The sequence below is a fragment of the Mirounga angustirostris genome, unplaced genomic scaffold, assembly GCF_029215605.1.
Source record: "Mirounga angustirostris isolate CCGP_5_RB_7025 unplaced genomic scaffold, mMirAng1.0.hap1 SCAF_2, whole genome shotgun sequence".
NCBI classification, from domain to species: Eukaryota; Metazoa; Chordata; class Mammalia; order Carnivora; family Phocidae; genus Mirounga; species Mirounga angustirostris.
This window is the reverse complement of record NW_026991710.1, coordinates 178,899,921-178,914,349: the sequence shown is the minus strand read 5'-3', so window position 1 is coordinate 178,914,349 and position 14,429 is coordinate 178,899,921.

Below are 14,429 nucleotides of genomic sequence, written 5' to 3'. Positions count from 1 at the left end.
GTCGGGCTCCCTGCTCAGCAAGGAGCCTGCTTCTCTCTCTCTCTCTCTGCTGCTCCCCCCTGCTTGTGCACACGTGCATGCTCTCTCTTTCTCAAATAAATAAATAAAATCTTAAAAAAAAAAAAAAGATGACATTAATCTAAACTTTCTGCTTACAGATTTTTTTTCTTTCTTTTTTTTTTTAAGATTTTATTTATTTATTTATTTATTTATTTATTTATTTATTTGAGAGAGAGCCAGAGTGGGAGAGCAGGGGGAGTGGCAGAGGTTGCTGCAGAGGGAGAGGCAGAAGCAGGGTCCCCACTGTTCAGGGAGCCTGACACAGGACTCAATCCCAAGACCCTGGGATCATGACCTGAGCTGAAGGCAGATGCTAAACCCACTGAACCACCCAGGTGCCTCTGCTTAGGACTTTTTTTTTTTTAAATTGAGATATAATTGACATAGTAACATTGTGTAAGTTTGAGGTACAATGCATTGGTTTGATACATTTATACATTGCAATGTGATTATTATGGTAGCATTAGCTAACATCTTTATAATGTCTCCTAATTATCTCTTTTTTGTGTTAAGAGCAGTTAAGTTCTGGTCTCTTTGCAGTTATGAGGTGTATGATGCAATATTGTTGACCATTATCATTATGTTGTGTATTAGCTCTCCAGAACTTCTTTATCTACTAATTTCAAGTTTGTACCTTTAAACAACATCCCCCTGATTCCCCACCCCCCAGGTACATAGAAGGTTATAGGAGTAGTAGTTTTATCTTTAAGAATTATCAGCAAATAATTTTTTATATTTTCTCCCGCACTCACTATTGGTCATATTCTGTTACAGAGTTCCTTGGCTTTTTGGTGGTAGAAGATACCTTTCTAACCTTCCCATTCTTAGCCCCTAGTTTTTTTGTGTGTTTTTTTTTTTTTTTTTTTTTTACAATTTCTTTATGCAGGCTTTAAAGCAAAGATGGATGAGCAGGGAGGTACCTTAGTGAATTTATATACTATAAGCCTCACTTAGGTCAGCTCTTCTTCTTCTGGACTCTAAGGATACACCTTACTCTTTGTTTTGTTGAGCCATGCAGTAAAAGATGATTGTGTGTGTGTGTGTGTGTGTGTGTTTTCCAGAATTTCTGGCATGTACTACTGGGAGGCAGTTTCTCTAAGCATTTTGAGAAAGATCCAACTATATATATTGATTTTATTTCTGTTGTTATGTATTTACCCTGAACCAAAAGCTCAAAATACTTTTTGAGCTTACAGGCTCTCCAACTATTTACTTTCACAGAGTTTTTTCTTTTTTCTTTTTAGAAAACTGCCTGAAGCATATGCATTAAAAAAAATAAATCCATGTTCACAAACATTATCTTTAGGCCACACTAGAATATTAGAAGACTACAAGTTAGGAGCACATTACAATAGCCCTTGAAAAGTAATAGCCTTATTTATATCCTTGACTTAATACTGGAAGCTACAGGTTCAGTCACATTAAACCACTACATTTGATAAAGTAATATCACTAAGGACATTTGCCACTTGTCTCTGTCTCTCACTTCTCTAATATAAAACCTCACAGTGACTTAATTTTAAAATTTAGCACTGAGAAAATCCTCAGTATTCCCTGGTGAGTTATGCAATTTCTGACAGTAACGATTATGAAACTGACTATTTTGCCTGCTAGGAAGCTCAATTTCATTTGAAATTCAACTATTCTTAAATATATAGGTTTATGATTTGCTTCTTTCTTTTTTATCTTTTTTCCTAGTATTTCATTTTTTTTCTGGATTCATTTTACTAATCTTAATAGTTTTTTTTTTAAGATTTTATTTATTTATTTGAGAGAGCGAGAGAGAGAGAGAGAAGGTCAGAGGGAGAAGCAGACTCCCTGCTGAGCAGGGAGCCTGACGTGGGACTCGATCCTGGGACTCCAGGATCATGGCCTGAGCTGAAGGCAGTCACTTAACCGACTGAGCCACCCAGGCACCCAATAGTTTGTTTTTTAATTGCAATTTTATTCTAGTTATTTTCATGTTCAGTCTTTTCTAATCCTTTGCAGATTGAGCCACACTATAAAATAAAGCAAAAAATATGTGTGCCATGAGAAATTGAAATTGGCCAAGATGAATGGAGTGGCTTCATAGGATAATGTTTTAGAAAGTATTTCTGTATATGAAACATTTTACTTATTGTAAAAAATACATATTTGCTTTTTAAAGAGATACACTTAGGTTTTAGTATCAGTTTATGTTTTATGAGAATAAATTTTGTTATTAAATCTTTGATTCCAATTATGCATGTTGTACTTCAGCTGCACTGTGGCACTGTTTCCTTTTTTAAATTTTGATAAACTTTTAAAAGTGTTTTTCGTTAAACCTCAGCAAATGGTAAAGAAAATGTCAGTTGTTTTACTTATATCATAAAAGTAGGCATTTAAAATTAACTAGATGTACCTATTAAAAGAGTATTTTTCTACCAATTTACACATAAAGCTTTAGTGACTATAGCAAATTAATACAAATAGCATTACTTTAATGAATGGGAGTGGTGGATATTTTTGAATTGATTTTACTGTCCTTTAGAAATTTTTATTATAGGGCACCTGAGTGGCTCAGTCGTTGGGCATCTGCCTTCGGCTCAGGTCATGATCCCAGGGTCCTGGGATCGAGCCCCACATCGGGCTTCCTGCTCAGCGGGAAGCCTGCTTCTCCCTCTCCCACTCCCCCTGCTTGTCTTCCCTCTCTCGCTGTTTCTGTCAATTAAATAAATAAATAAAATCTTAAAAAAAATTTTTTAATGAATTTTTTTATTATTACTCTTTTCAAGTTTTTGATTTTTCTTTCTTTTTCCTGGTCAATTCTGTTCTTTAAAATTATGTCATTGATTGGGGTGCCTGGGTGGCTCAGTTGGTTAAGTGACTGCCTTCGGCTCAGGTCATGATCCTGGAGTCCCAGGATCGAGTCCCGTGTCGCAGGGAGTCTGCTTCTCCCTCTGACCCTCCCCCTTCTCATGCTCTCTCTCTCTATCTCATTCTCTCTCTCAAATAAATAAAATCTTTAAAAAAAGTAAAATAAAATAAAATAAAATAAAATATGTCATTGATCATAAATGACTACAATTCTTTGTAATCACAACAATAAAGAAATCTTATGCTACCAGATTAGTTAATTTTCATTTGCCTTTAGATACCACATTTAAAGTGTGTCTTTTGGTGAACTTTATCCCAGTATTTTCATATTTTGATTGTTCTATCTTAATAATTTATTGTTCTCCCCTTCTGATTTAATACTCATCTCTTCTACTTTTGTCTTGATCTGTTCCCAAATTATAGCAGTAATAATATTGTATAGCACTGGAACACTTTATTTTAAATAATGGATCAAAATATTTGAAAATGTAGGTCTATTTGCATTGTTGATATTTTTGAAATTTAATTTAAGCCTGACTGTGATACCCTTGGACATTTATTTGACTTCCTCTAGATTTCTTATAAAAATTATTAGGCATCTTATCTGATCAACTTTTGCAATTAAATCTGGTAGTCTTAGAGATTTCATTAGTTCTAAACATAGCTAATTTATTTACATTCCCAAGAAACTTTCCTAATAGGCTTGAACTATTATATTGTGGTAGTTAATTACTTTTTTAGTAAAAATGGGCAACTAGGGGCTCACACGTAGTTTAGCAAATGAATACATTTTTCACCCAGATGTCCTAGTCTTGAGGAAAAAGTTCTTTTTTTTTTTTTTTTTTAAAGATTTTATTTATTCATTTGAGACACAGAGATACAGAGAGAGAGAGAGCATGAGCAGGGGGAGAGGTAGAGGGAGAGGGAGAAGCAGGCTCCCCGCTGAGCGAGGAACTTGATGTGGGGCTCGATCCCAGGACCCTGGAATCATGACCTGAGCCAAAGGCAGACGCTTAACCATCTGAGCCACCCAGGTGCCCCGAGGAAAAAGTTCTTTATGTCTTGGCAGTCCTGGTCAGTTTCCTAATTAGCTTATTTTTAAATAACCAGGTCATAATGTGGAACCACCATTCTTATATATGCTCTGTTGGCAGCACAGTGGAAAACCCAATGACTCATTCCCCTTATAAAAGTCAAAATAAGTTTGTTTCAATATAGTTTCTAGAGTTTGTAGGAAGAAATGTTGAGTCTGAGTTTAGAATATTTGTAAAATGCAAAACAAAAAACACTCATGATATGTAATGAAGTAAATAATCAGGTAAATAAAAATATCCTCAGGCTACCTCATATGGTTGTGCAGCATGTGCATTGGTGCTAAGGGGATGAGTGGGGACTGGAATCCTGAAGATACTTCTCTTGCCAAATTGTGGGCTTGCTTCTGTTTCACAGATACCATTTGTCTCCCCAGAAGGAAGATATTTTTTTAATATTTCTGCTCAAATAAGGCCATCTTAGAAGTCCTTAAATAGGCTCCCTCTATGGTAGCAACAGTCCTGCATAACTATAACTGCTCCATATTTGTAACTTTACAAACAACTTGATAGTAAGTTAAATGACTGTAATGATGCTTGGATTAAAAAAACGTTGTTATGAGATATAAGTGAAAGAATATTAGTACAAGTTTTTTTTAATAAATGTGATCTTTCCTGTCCATGTCTTAGAACACACCAAAGAAGTTTGACTAGTATTACTGTGTACAGTTTTCTGAATTAGTAAATGAAGTGAATATGATAAAGGCTCACTAACATTAATTCTACATGTAGATATTACTCATTATACGTATTCTCATTGTTCTCCTCTACCATCATTGCCATATGGCATATGTACTAATTTAATGACAAAAAGGATTAAATATTGGAATGAATTAAGATGGAAAAGTTGAATTTAAGGAAAATTAGTTTCTATTATCATGTTATATTTGTACATAATTTGTACTGTTTTAATATTTAATCATTAGGCCAGCAATTGTAGAAATTATTGCTTAGTTTATTAATATCTTTCAAGTGTATATGGGGCCTTCACTGAATATGTTTAAAACATTATTATTCTCTCAGTAAGTGCAAATTTTGAATTACTTTTTTAAAAGTAGAAAGTTGAGTTTAAAAAATACATCTCTGGTCACTATTTTACATTTAAAAGTAAGTTGGGTTTAACACACCACTCATCAGGGAAATGTAAATCGAAACCACAATGAGATATCACCTCACATCTATCAGAATGGCTAAGACCAAAAACACAAGAAACCAGTGCTGGCAAGGGTGTGGAGAAAAAGGAACCCTCTTACACTGTTGGTGGGAATGCAGCCACTGTGGAAAACAGTGTGGAGGTTCCTCAAAAAATTAAAAATAGAATTACCATATGATTCAGTAATCCCAATACTGAATATTTACTTAAAGGATGAAAACAGTTAAGTCAAAAGGATATATGCACCCCTATGTTTACTGGAGCATTATTTATGATAGTCAAATTATGGAAGCATCCCTGGTGTCCACTGATAGATGAATTCATAAAGAAGAGGTGGTATATATATACTACTGTATATAGTGGAATATTTTATATATATGTATATATATATAATGGAATATATTATATATGTGTATATATAGTGGAATATTAGCCATAAAAAAGAATGAAATCATGCTATTTCAACAACATGGAAGGATGTAGAGGGTATAATGCTAAGTGAAATAAGTTAGAGAAAGACAGATACCATATGATTTCATTTTTATGTGGAATTTAAGAAAAAAAACAAATGAACAAAAAAAAAAGAGACATCACAAAACAGTCTCTTTGGAGGACAAACTGATGGTTACTATAGGGGAGGTGGATTGGGGGATGGGTGGAAATAGGTGAAGGTGATTACGAGTATACTTATCATGATGAGCACTGAGTAATATATAGAATTGTTAAATCACTATATTGTACACCTGAAACTAATAAAACATTGTATGTTAACTATCCTGGCATTAAAATTTAAAAAAAAAGGTAAATTAGAATTGTTTGCAATTAGTATCTTTGTTTTAGTTTTATGGAAATAGATTTTCTTAGTTAATATTCAAAATATTTAACAGTAGTATGTTTTCTTTTTGATGAAAACTAAATAACTCTAAGATGTTTTATGCCTATTTTTTAAAAGGTTTTATTATTCATTTTGAGAGAGAGCACGAGCTCATGAGCAAGGGGGAAGGGTAGAGGGAGAAGGAAAAGCAGACTCCCTGCTGAGCTGAAAGCCAGATGCGGTCTGGATCCCAGGAACCCAGGATCATGACCCAAGCCAAAGGCAGATGCTTAAGTGACTGAGCCACTCAGGCGCCCCTTATTCCTATTTTTTAAGAGATTTTTTCCATAAATAGGGCACCTGGGTGGCTCAGTTGGTTAAGCGACTGCTTTTGGCTCAGGTCATGATCCTGGAGTCCCTGGATCGAGTCCCGCATCGGGCTCCCTGCTCGGCAGGGAGCCTGCTTCTCCCTCTGACCCTCCCCCCTCTCATGTGCTCTCTCTCTCTCATTCTCTCTGTCTCAAATAAATAAATAAAATCTTAAAAAAAAATTAAAAAAAAGAGATTTTTTCCATAAATAAATAAGGCAGAGCATATAATTAGCTAACTGAAATAATTTTGTCAGTCATTAAAGCAATGAAAACCTTTGTAAAGATAGCATTTTATAAATTCTTGATCACAGACCAAGGATTCTTCACATCAGAATCTCAAAAACATTTTCTTAAAATATAAATTCTGATTTTCTCAGTTAATTCTAAGATCTACTCCAAAGACAGGGCCCACTAATTTATTTTTAAGAAGTTTCTTCACATGTAGGAATTACTTACCAGCTGTAATAAATGGGAGCAGAACAGAATTCCAGAATAAATACTGAACATATTATCTGGTTTGAGTCCTAGTTCCTCTATTATTTTGTTATACAGACTTCACCAAGTATATAATATAAAGAATGGCAATTGTCTATTCATAATATGGAGACAGTATCTACTTCATAAAAGTCTAATTTGTATTATTTCAGACATCCATGGGAAAGTTCCTTGCATCTAGTTGCTGATCAAAAAATATTAGTGGCATTTGGATATCTCTCAATATGCAAATTTCCAATCCATTGCATTGATTATTCTAGCATTGCCATTTTTAGTTCACGAAGAGTTAGTTCCAAATAGTTTGTCTTTTTTTTATTCTTGTTGCAAACCTGGGTCACAGTTAATGAAATTGTGTTTTATATCGTTGTGAATTTGATTTTTAAAGTCACTGTGAAAGATTTAACAGACCTCTAATTCTATTCCTGCTTATGTAGTAAGATCATGAATTAGCAAAACTGTTTATTGAAGTCTGCACAGTTGAAAAGGGCAATATTTTCATAAGGAGCTGGTCTTAGTGATTGATGTTCCCACAGCTCTTTCCCCTTTAATTCAGAGCCTAAGAATAATTGAGCTTTCAGTCAATGATTAAATTACATGTTTGCTGTGCTACTACACAAAAACAATATGCATTTCACTTATAGTTAATTATTTAAGCCAAAGTAATGAGGTGTGGCATATAGCTTTTACTTGGGTTGAGGTATGAGCAATGAATTTTTTAAGACATGCAACATTTCATGAGGATCAAATTTCTTATCTGAGAGTTTGATAGAAACTAGATCTGTTCAAATTGGTGTGTAGATAACTTTGTAGCTGATTGATAATATATCAATATGTTTTTGGATAAAATTTTTATTTTTTATTTTTTTTAAAGATTTTATTTATTTGACAGAGAGAGACACAGCGAGAGAGGGAACACAAGCAGGGAGAGTGGGAGAGGGAGAAGCAGGCCTCCCGCCGAGCAGGGAGCTCGATGTGGGTCTCGATCCCAGGATCCTGGGATCATGACCTGAGCTGAAGGCAGATGCTTAACGACTGAGCCACCCAGGCGCCCCTAGATAAAATGTTTTTAGATCATGACATAATATTTATATTATCTGATGAAAACACACACACACAAAAGAGAGAGGAATTAAATTCAATTTTCTGTTCTTCTGTGCAGTTAACCGGAATTTGGTTTAAATATTAGCCATTTATTGAATTAGAGTTTAGCGACAATTAATGGCTTATGAATCAGGTCATGATTCATAATATTTGAGGTATAAAATTTGTTTTCTTAGAAACTTGTCCAACATGGGGCACCTGGGTGGCTCAGTTGTTAAGTGTCTGCCTTCGGCTCAGGTAATGATCTCAGGGTCCTGGGATTGAGCCCCGCATCGGGCTCCCTGCTCTGCAGGAAGCCTGCTTCTCCCTCTCCCACTCCCCCTGCTTGCGTTCCCTCTCTTGCTGTGTACCTCTCTGTCAAATAAATAAAATCTTAAAAAAAAAAAAGAAACTTGTCCAACAGGTTATTAAGCAGTTACTAGGCCCCAAGAGAGAAGAATGTGAGAATCGTAGATGTGAGAAAAACATTGTAGGATTGTAAAACTGATTAAAAAAATAATTTAAAAACATCCCAAATTTACCTTTATAGAAGTCATATCCTATAGGACCTTGTTCCATTTTTTAAAAAAATAATTAACCCAATACTCTTATATTGTTATAGAAACCTAACATGTTTTTAAGAAGTGGGGAGTTTATAAACACCTGGACTTAAGATGTTTGTGTGATACTTCTGTGTTTTCTAATAACCTCATTGATAAAATACAAAATTTATTTTCAATTCCTGAGTGCCCTTTTCAAGAAGTTGGTTAGGTGCAGGCTCAGGAATGGCAGAATTCTCACATATTCTATGTACAGAATAATCGATAATAAATAGCTAATAATAATTATTATTTAAATGTTTATTGCCGTGAGTTAAAACCTAGGGCACAAATGCCCAAATGATACAAAGCATATAGAAAATAATAGGAATAATTACTTGTTTTTAAAATATCTTCACCTAGGGTTGCTTTAAATGTTTATATCTCCTAATATATGTAAAATATTTCTACTGATCAAACTGATAGGTAGTTAATGCTTCAAAAGATCTTGTTTCATAAAATAATTTCTATGAAGTATTCACAATTGCATAACTTTTAAATGAGTGGAATGTGCTGTTGTTTTGCTGAGATAGTCTGCTTTGTGGTCTTAAAATTCCATTTTGTAATTTTAAAAATATAATAGAAAAGGTAAGTTAAAATTTAAGTAAATATTTTGGTTAATAATTTAATTTAAAGTAATAGAAAAAATTAAATTATTATAGAAGAACATTATAGAGAATTTGGACTTTTGGGTTTTTAAAAGTGCTCATATTTTCACATACATAACAAATATTATCTTGTTGCCTTTACTCCCATTACTTTTTCTCCTTGTCTTTACCCTCATTGTGGGCTACAAAAGCATGCATATTTGTGTTTTTATCTACTTAACACTACCTCAAAACGATTTTCTATTCACATGGCTGCATACAAATGTTAACATATTTTAATTTAGAGTTAAAAGCTGAAGTTAAATCCAGTTACAACAAAGATTAATTGTGATTTATTTTGCCTTAGGCAAATGACAAGAGGAAAGAAACTGTGGACATCTTCGAGATTTATGGCTAGTCAGACTGGTTTGTTCCTTTAGCATCCATTCTAACAATTGTTCATTTTAGTTTGCCATCAAGTAAATATTGTGCTAATGGTTAGAGTTTTAGAAATGTTGCTATTATTTGAAATAAGATAATTGTAACAGACTAAGAAGCAATCTCTTTGTCCTTATTCCTAAGATTAAAAAAAAATCACAAAGAAAGGTACTTGTGAATTATCTAACATTTTAATCTTTTATAAGAACAGTTTTGAGGTTTGCTAGTCTTTTATCCTGATAGACTGCTGAGTGGTAAATGGAACTGAAACTAAAAATATGTACACCAGTTCAGTTTTTCTTCGGGTTTTGGGAGATGTTTATTTTGTTTATGGGTTCTATAACCATTTCTAATATATTTTCCATTAGTAATCTTGCTAAGTGATTCTTCTAATCACTGAAAACATAACACAGACAAAGCAAAACCCATTATTAAAAAAAATTGGGCAAATGGCAAAATAGACTTTTATAAATAATCTTAAAAACTTTTCCCTAGATAAGGATTTCTGGTTATAGATTATTTGAATAATGAAACTACTTTTATAAACTTAGGAAAATATTTGCATCAAACTAATTGTCAGTTCTATAAGAGAAGCACATGACTATTACATGATGGTAAAAGTATAATATTGTGTGGTGCATTGGTGGCTCAGTGGGTTAAGCACCACACTCTTGATTTCAGTTCAGGTCATGATCTGAGATCGAGCTCTATTTGGGGCTCTGTGCTCAGAGGGGAGTCTGCTTCTCTCCTTCTCCCTTTGACTCTCCTGTGTGTGCTCTCTCTCTCTCAAATAAATTTTTTAAAAAAGGTACACTATATCATTCTTAAAGGGTCTTTCCAACAAGAAGATCTAACAATTGTAAATATCTATGTCCCCAACATGAGAGCAACCAGCTACATAAGCCAATTGTTAACCAAAATAGTCATATTGATAATAATACGTTAATAGTAGGAGACCTCATTACTCCACTCTCAGCAATAGACAGATCATCTAAGCAGAAAATCAACAAAGAAACAAGAGCTTTGAATGACACACTGGACCAGATGGACCTCATAAATATATACAGAACATTCCACCCTAAAACACAGAATACTCATTCTTCTCGTGCTCACACGGAACTTTCTCCAGAATAGACCACATACTGGATCACAAATCAGGTCTCAACCTATACCAAAAGATTGAGATTATTCCCTGCATACTCTCAGACCATAATGCTTTAAAACTGGAACTCAATCACAAGAAAAAATTTGGAAGAAATTCAAATACTTTGAAGCTAAAGACCACTCTGCTCAAGAATGTTTGGGTCATCCAGGAAATCAAAGAAGAGCTTAAACATTCATGGAAACCAATGAGAATGAAAACACATCAGTCCAAAACCTATGGGATACTGCAAAGGCAGTCCTAAGAGGGAAATACATAGCCATCTAAGCCTCACTCAAAAAAATAGAAAAATCCCGAATTCACCAACTAACTCTACACCTTAAAGAACTAGAGAAAAAGCAACAAACAATGCCTAGGCCATGCATTAAAAGAGAAAGAATTAAGATTAGAGCAGAGATCAATGAATTAGAAACCAGAAACACAGTAGATCAGATCAATGAAACTAGAAGCTGGTTCTTTGAAAGAATCAATAAGATCGATAAACCACTGGCCAGACTTAACCAAAAGAAAAGAGAAAGGACTCAAAATAATAAAATTATGAATGAAAGGAGAGAGATCACGACTAACACCAAGGAAATAGAAAGAGTTATCAGAAATTATTATCAACAACTATATGACAATAAATTGAGCAACCTGGAGGAAATGGATGCCTTCCTGGAAACCTATAAACTGCCAAGACTGAAACAGGAAGAAATTGACAACCTGAATAGGCCAATAACCAGTAAGGAGATTGAAGCAGTAATCAAAAACCTCCCTAAAACCAAGAGTCCAGGACCTGATGGATTCCCTGGGGGAATTCTACCAAACATTCAAAGAAGAAATAATACCTATTCTCCTGAAGCTGTTTCAAGAAATAGAAACAGAACGAAAGCTTCCAGACTCATTCTATGAGGCCAGCATTACCTTAATCCCGAAAGCAGGCAAAGACCCCATCAAAAAGGAGAATTTCAGACCGATATCCCTGATGAATATGGATTCCAAAATCCTCAACAAAATCCTAGCTAATAGGATCCAACAATACATTAAAAGGATCATCCACCACGACCAAGTGGGATTTATTCCCGGGATGCAAGGGTGGTTCACCATTCACAAATCAATCAACGTGATAGAACACATTAATAAGAGGAGAGAGAAAAACCATATGGTCCTCTCAATTGATGCAGAAAAAACATTTGAGAAAATACAGCATCCTTTCCTGATTAAAACTCTTCAGAGTATAGGGATGGAACATTCCTCAAGTTCATAAAATCCATCTATGAAAAACCCACAGCAAATACCATCCTCAATGGGGGAAAGCTGAGAGCCTTTCCCTTAAGATCAGAAACACGTCAAGGATGCCCACTCTTGGGCGCCTGGGTGGCTCAGTTGGTTAAGCGACTGCCTTCAGCTCAGGTCATGATCCTGGAGTCGCGGGATCGAGTCCCGCATCGGGCTCCCTGCTCGGCGGGGAGTCTGCTTCTCCCTCTCCCACTCCCCACTCTTGTGCTCTTTCTCTCTCTCACTCTCTCTCTCAAATAAATAAATAAAGTCTTAAAAAAAAAAAAAGGATGCCCACTCTTGCCACTATTGTTCAACATAGTACTAGAAGTCCTACCAACAGCAATCAGAGAACAAAAAGAAATAAAAGGTATTCAAACTGGCAAAGAAGAAGTCAAACTCTCTCTCTTTGCAGATAGCATGATACTTTATGTGGAAAATCCAAAAGATTTCACCCCCAAATTACTAGAAATCATAAAGTAATTCAGTAGTGTGGCAGGATACAAAATCAATGCACAGAAATCAGTTGCTTTCTTATACACTAACAATGCAACTGTAGAAATTAGAGAATGGATTCCATTTACAATAACACCAAAAACCATAAGATACCTTGGAATAAACCTAACCAAAGCGGTAAAAAAAAAATCTATAGGAACTACAGAGCACTCATGAAAGAAATTGAAGAAGACACAAAAAGATGGAAAAACATTCCATGCTCATGAATCGGAAGCATAAACATTGTTAAAATGTCTATGCTACCCAGAGCAATCTATACCCTCAACGTCATCCTGACCAAAATTCCAATGACATTTTTCAAAGTGCTGGAACAAACAATCTTAAAATTTCTATGGAATCAAAAAAGACCCCAAAATCGCGAAGGAAATGTTGAAAAAGAAAAACAAAGCTGGAGGAGGGGGCGCATCACGTTGCCTGATTTCAAGCTTTATTACGAAGCAGTGATCACCAAGACAGCATTTTACTGGCACAAAAACAGACATAGACCAATGGAACAGAATAGAGAGCCCAGATATGGACCCTCAACTCCATGGTCAAATAATCTTTGACAAATCGGGAAAAAATATGCAATGGAAAAAAGACAGTCTCTTCAATAAATGATGCTGGGAAAATTGGACAGCTATATACAGAAGAATGAAACTCGACCATTCTCTAACACCATACACAAAGATAAACTCAAAGTGGATGAAAGACCTCAATGTGAGACAGGAATCCATCAAAATCCTAGAGGAGGACATAGGCAGTAATCTCTTTGACATTGGCCACAGCAACTTCTTTCAAGATACATCTCCAAAGGCTAGTGAAACAAAAGCAAAAATGAACTTTTGGGACTTCAAGATAAAAAGCTTCTGCACAGCAAAGGAAACAGTCAACAAAACAAAGAGGCAACCCACAGAATGCGAGAAGCTTTGCAAATGACACTACAGATAAAGGGCTGGTATCCAAGATCTATAAAGAACTTCTCAAACTCAACACCCAGAAAACAAATAATCAAGTCAAAAAATGGGCAGAAGACATGAACAGACACTTCTCCAAAGAAGACATACAAATGGCTAACAGACACATGAGAAAATGTTCATCATCATTAGCCACCATGGAAATTCAAATCAAAACCACATTGAGATACCACCTTACACCAGTTAGAATGGCAAAAACTGACAAGGCAAGAAGCAACAAATGTTGGAGAGGTTGTGGAGAAAGGGGAACCCTCTTACACTGTTGGTGGGAATGCAAGTTGGTACAGCCACTTTGGAAAATAGTGTGGAGGTGCCTCAAAAAATTAAAAATAGAGCTACTGTATGACCCAGCAATTGCACTCCTGGGTATTTACCCCAAAGACACAGATGTAGTGAAAAGAAGGGCCATATGCACCCCAATGTTCATAGCAGCAGTGTCTGCAATAGCCAAACTGGGGAAAGAGCCGAGCTGCCCTTCAGCAGATGAATGGATAAAGAAGATGTGGTCCATATATACAATGGAATATTACTCAGCCATCAGAAAGGATGAATCCCCAACTTTTAGATCAACATGGATGGGACTGGAGGAGATTATGCTAAGTGAAATAAGTCAAGCAGAGAAAGTCAATTATCATATGGTTTCACTTATTTGTGGAACATAAGGAATAGCATGGAGAACATTAGGAGAAGGATGGGAAAGATGAAGGGGGGGAAATCAGAGGGAGAGATGAACCATGAGAGACTATGGATTCTGAGAAACAAATGGAGGGTTTTAGAGGGGAGGGGTGTGGGGGGGGTTGGGTTAGCCCAGTGATGTGTATTAAGGAGGGCACATACTGCATGGAGCACTGGGTGTTATACAAAAACAATGAATCGTGGATCACTACATCAAAAACTAGTGAAGTATTATATGGTGACTAACATATAAAATGAAATATATAAAATAAAATAATAGAATAAAATATAAAAAATAAAATAAATTAAAAAGGTATACTATTGTGATATTAATAAT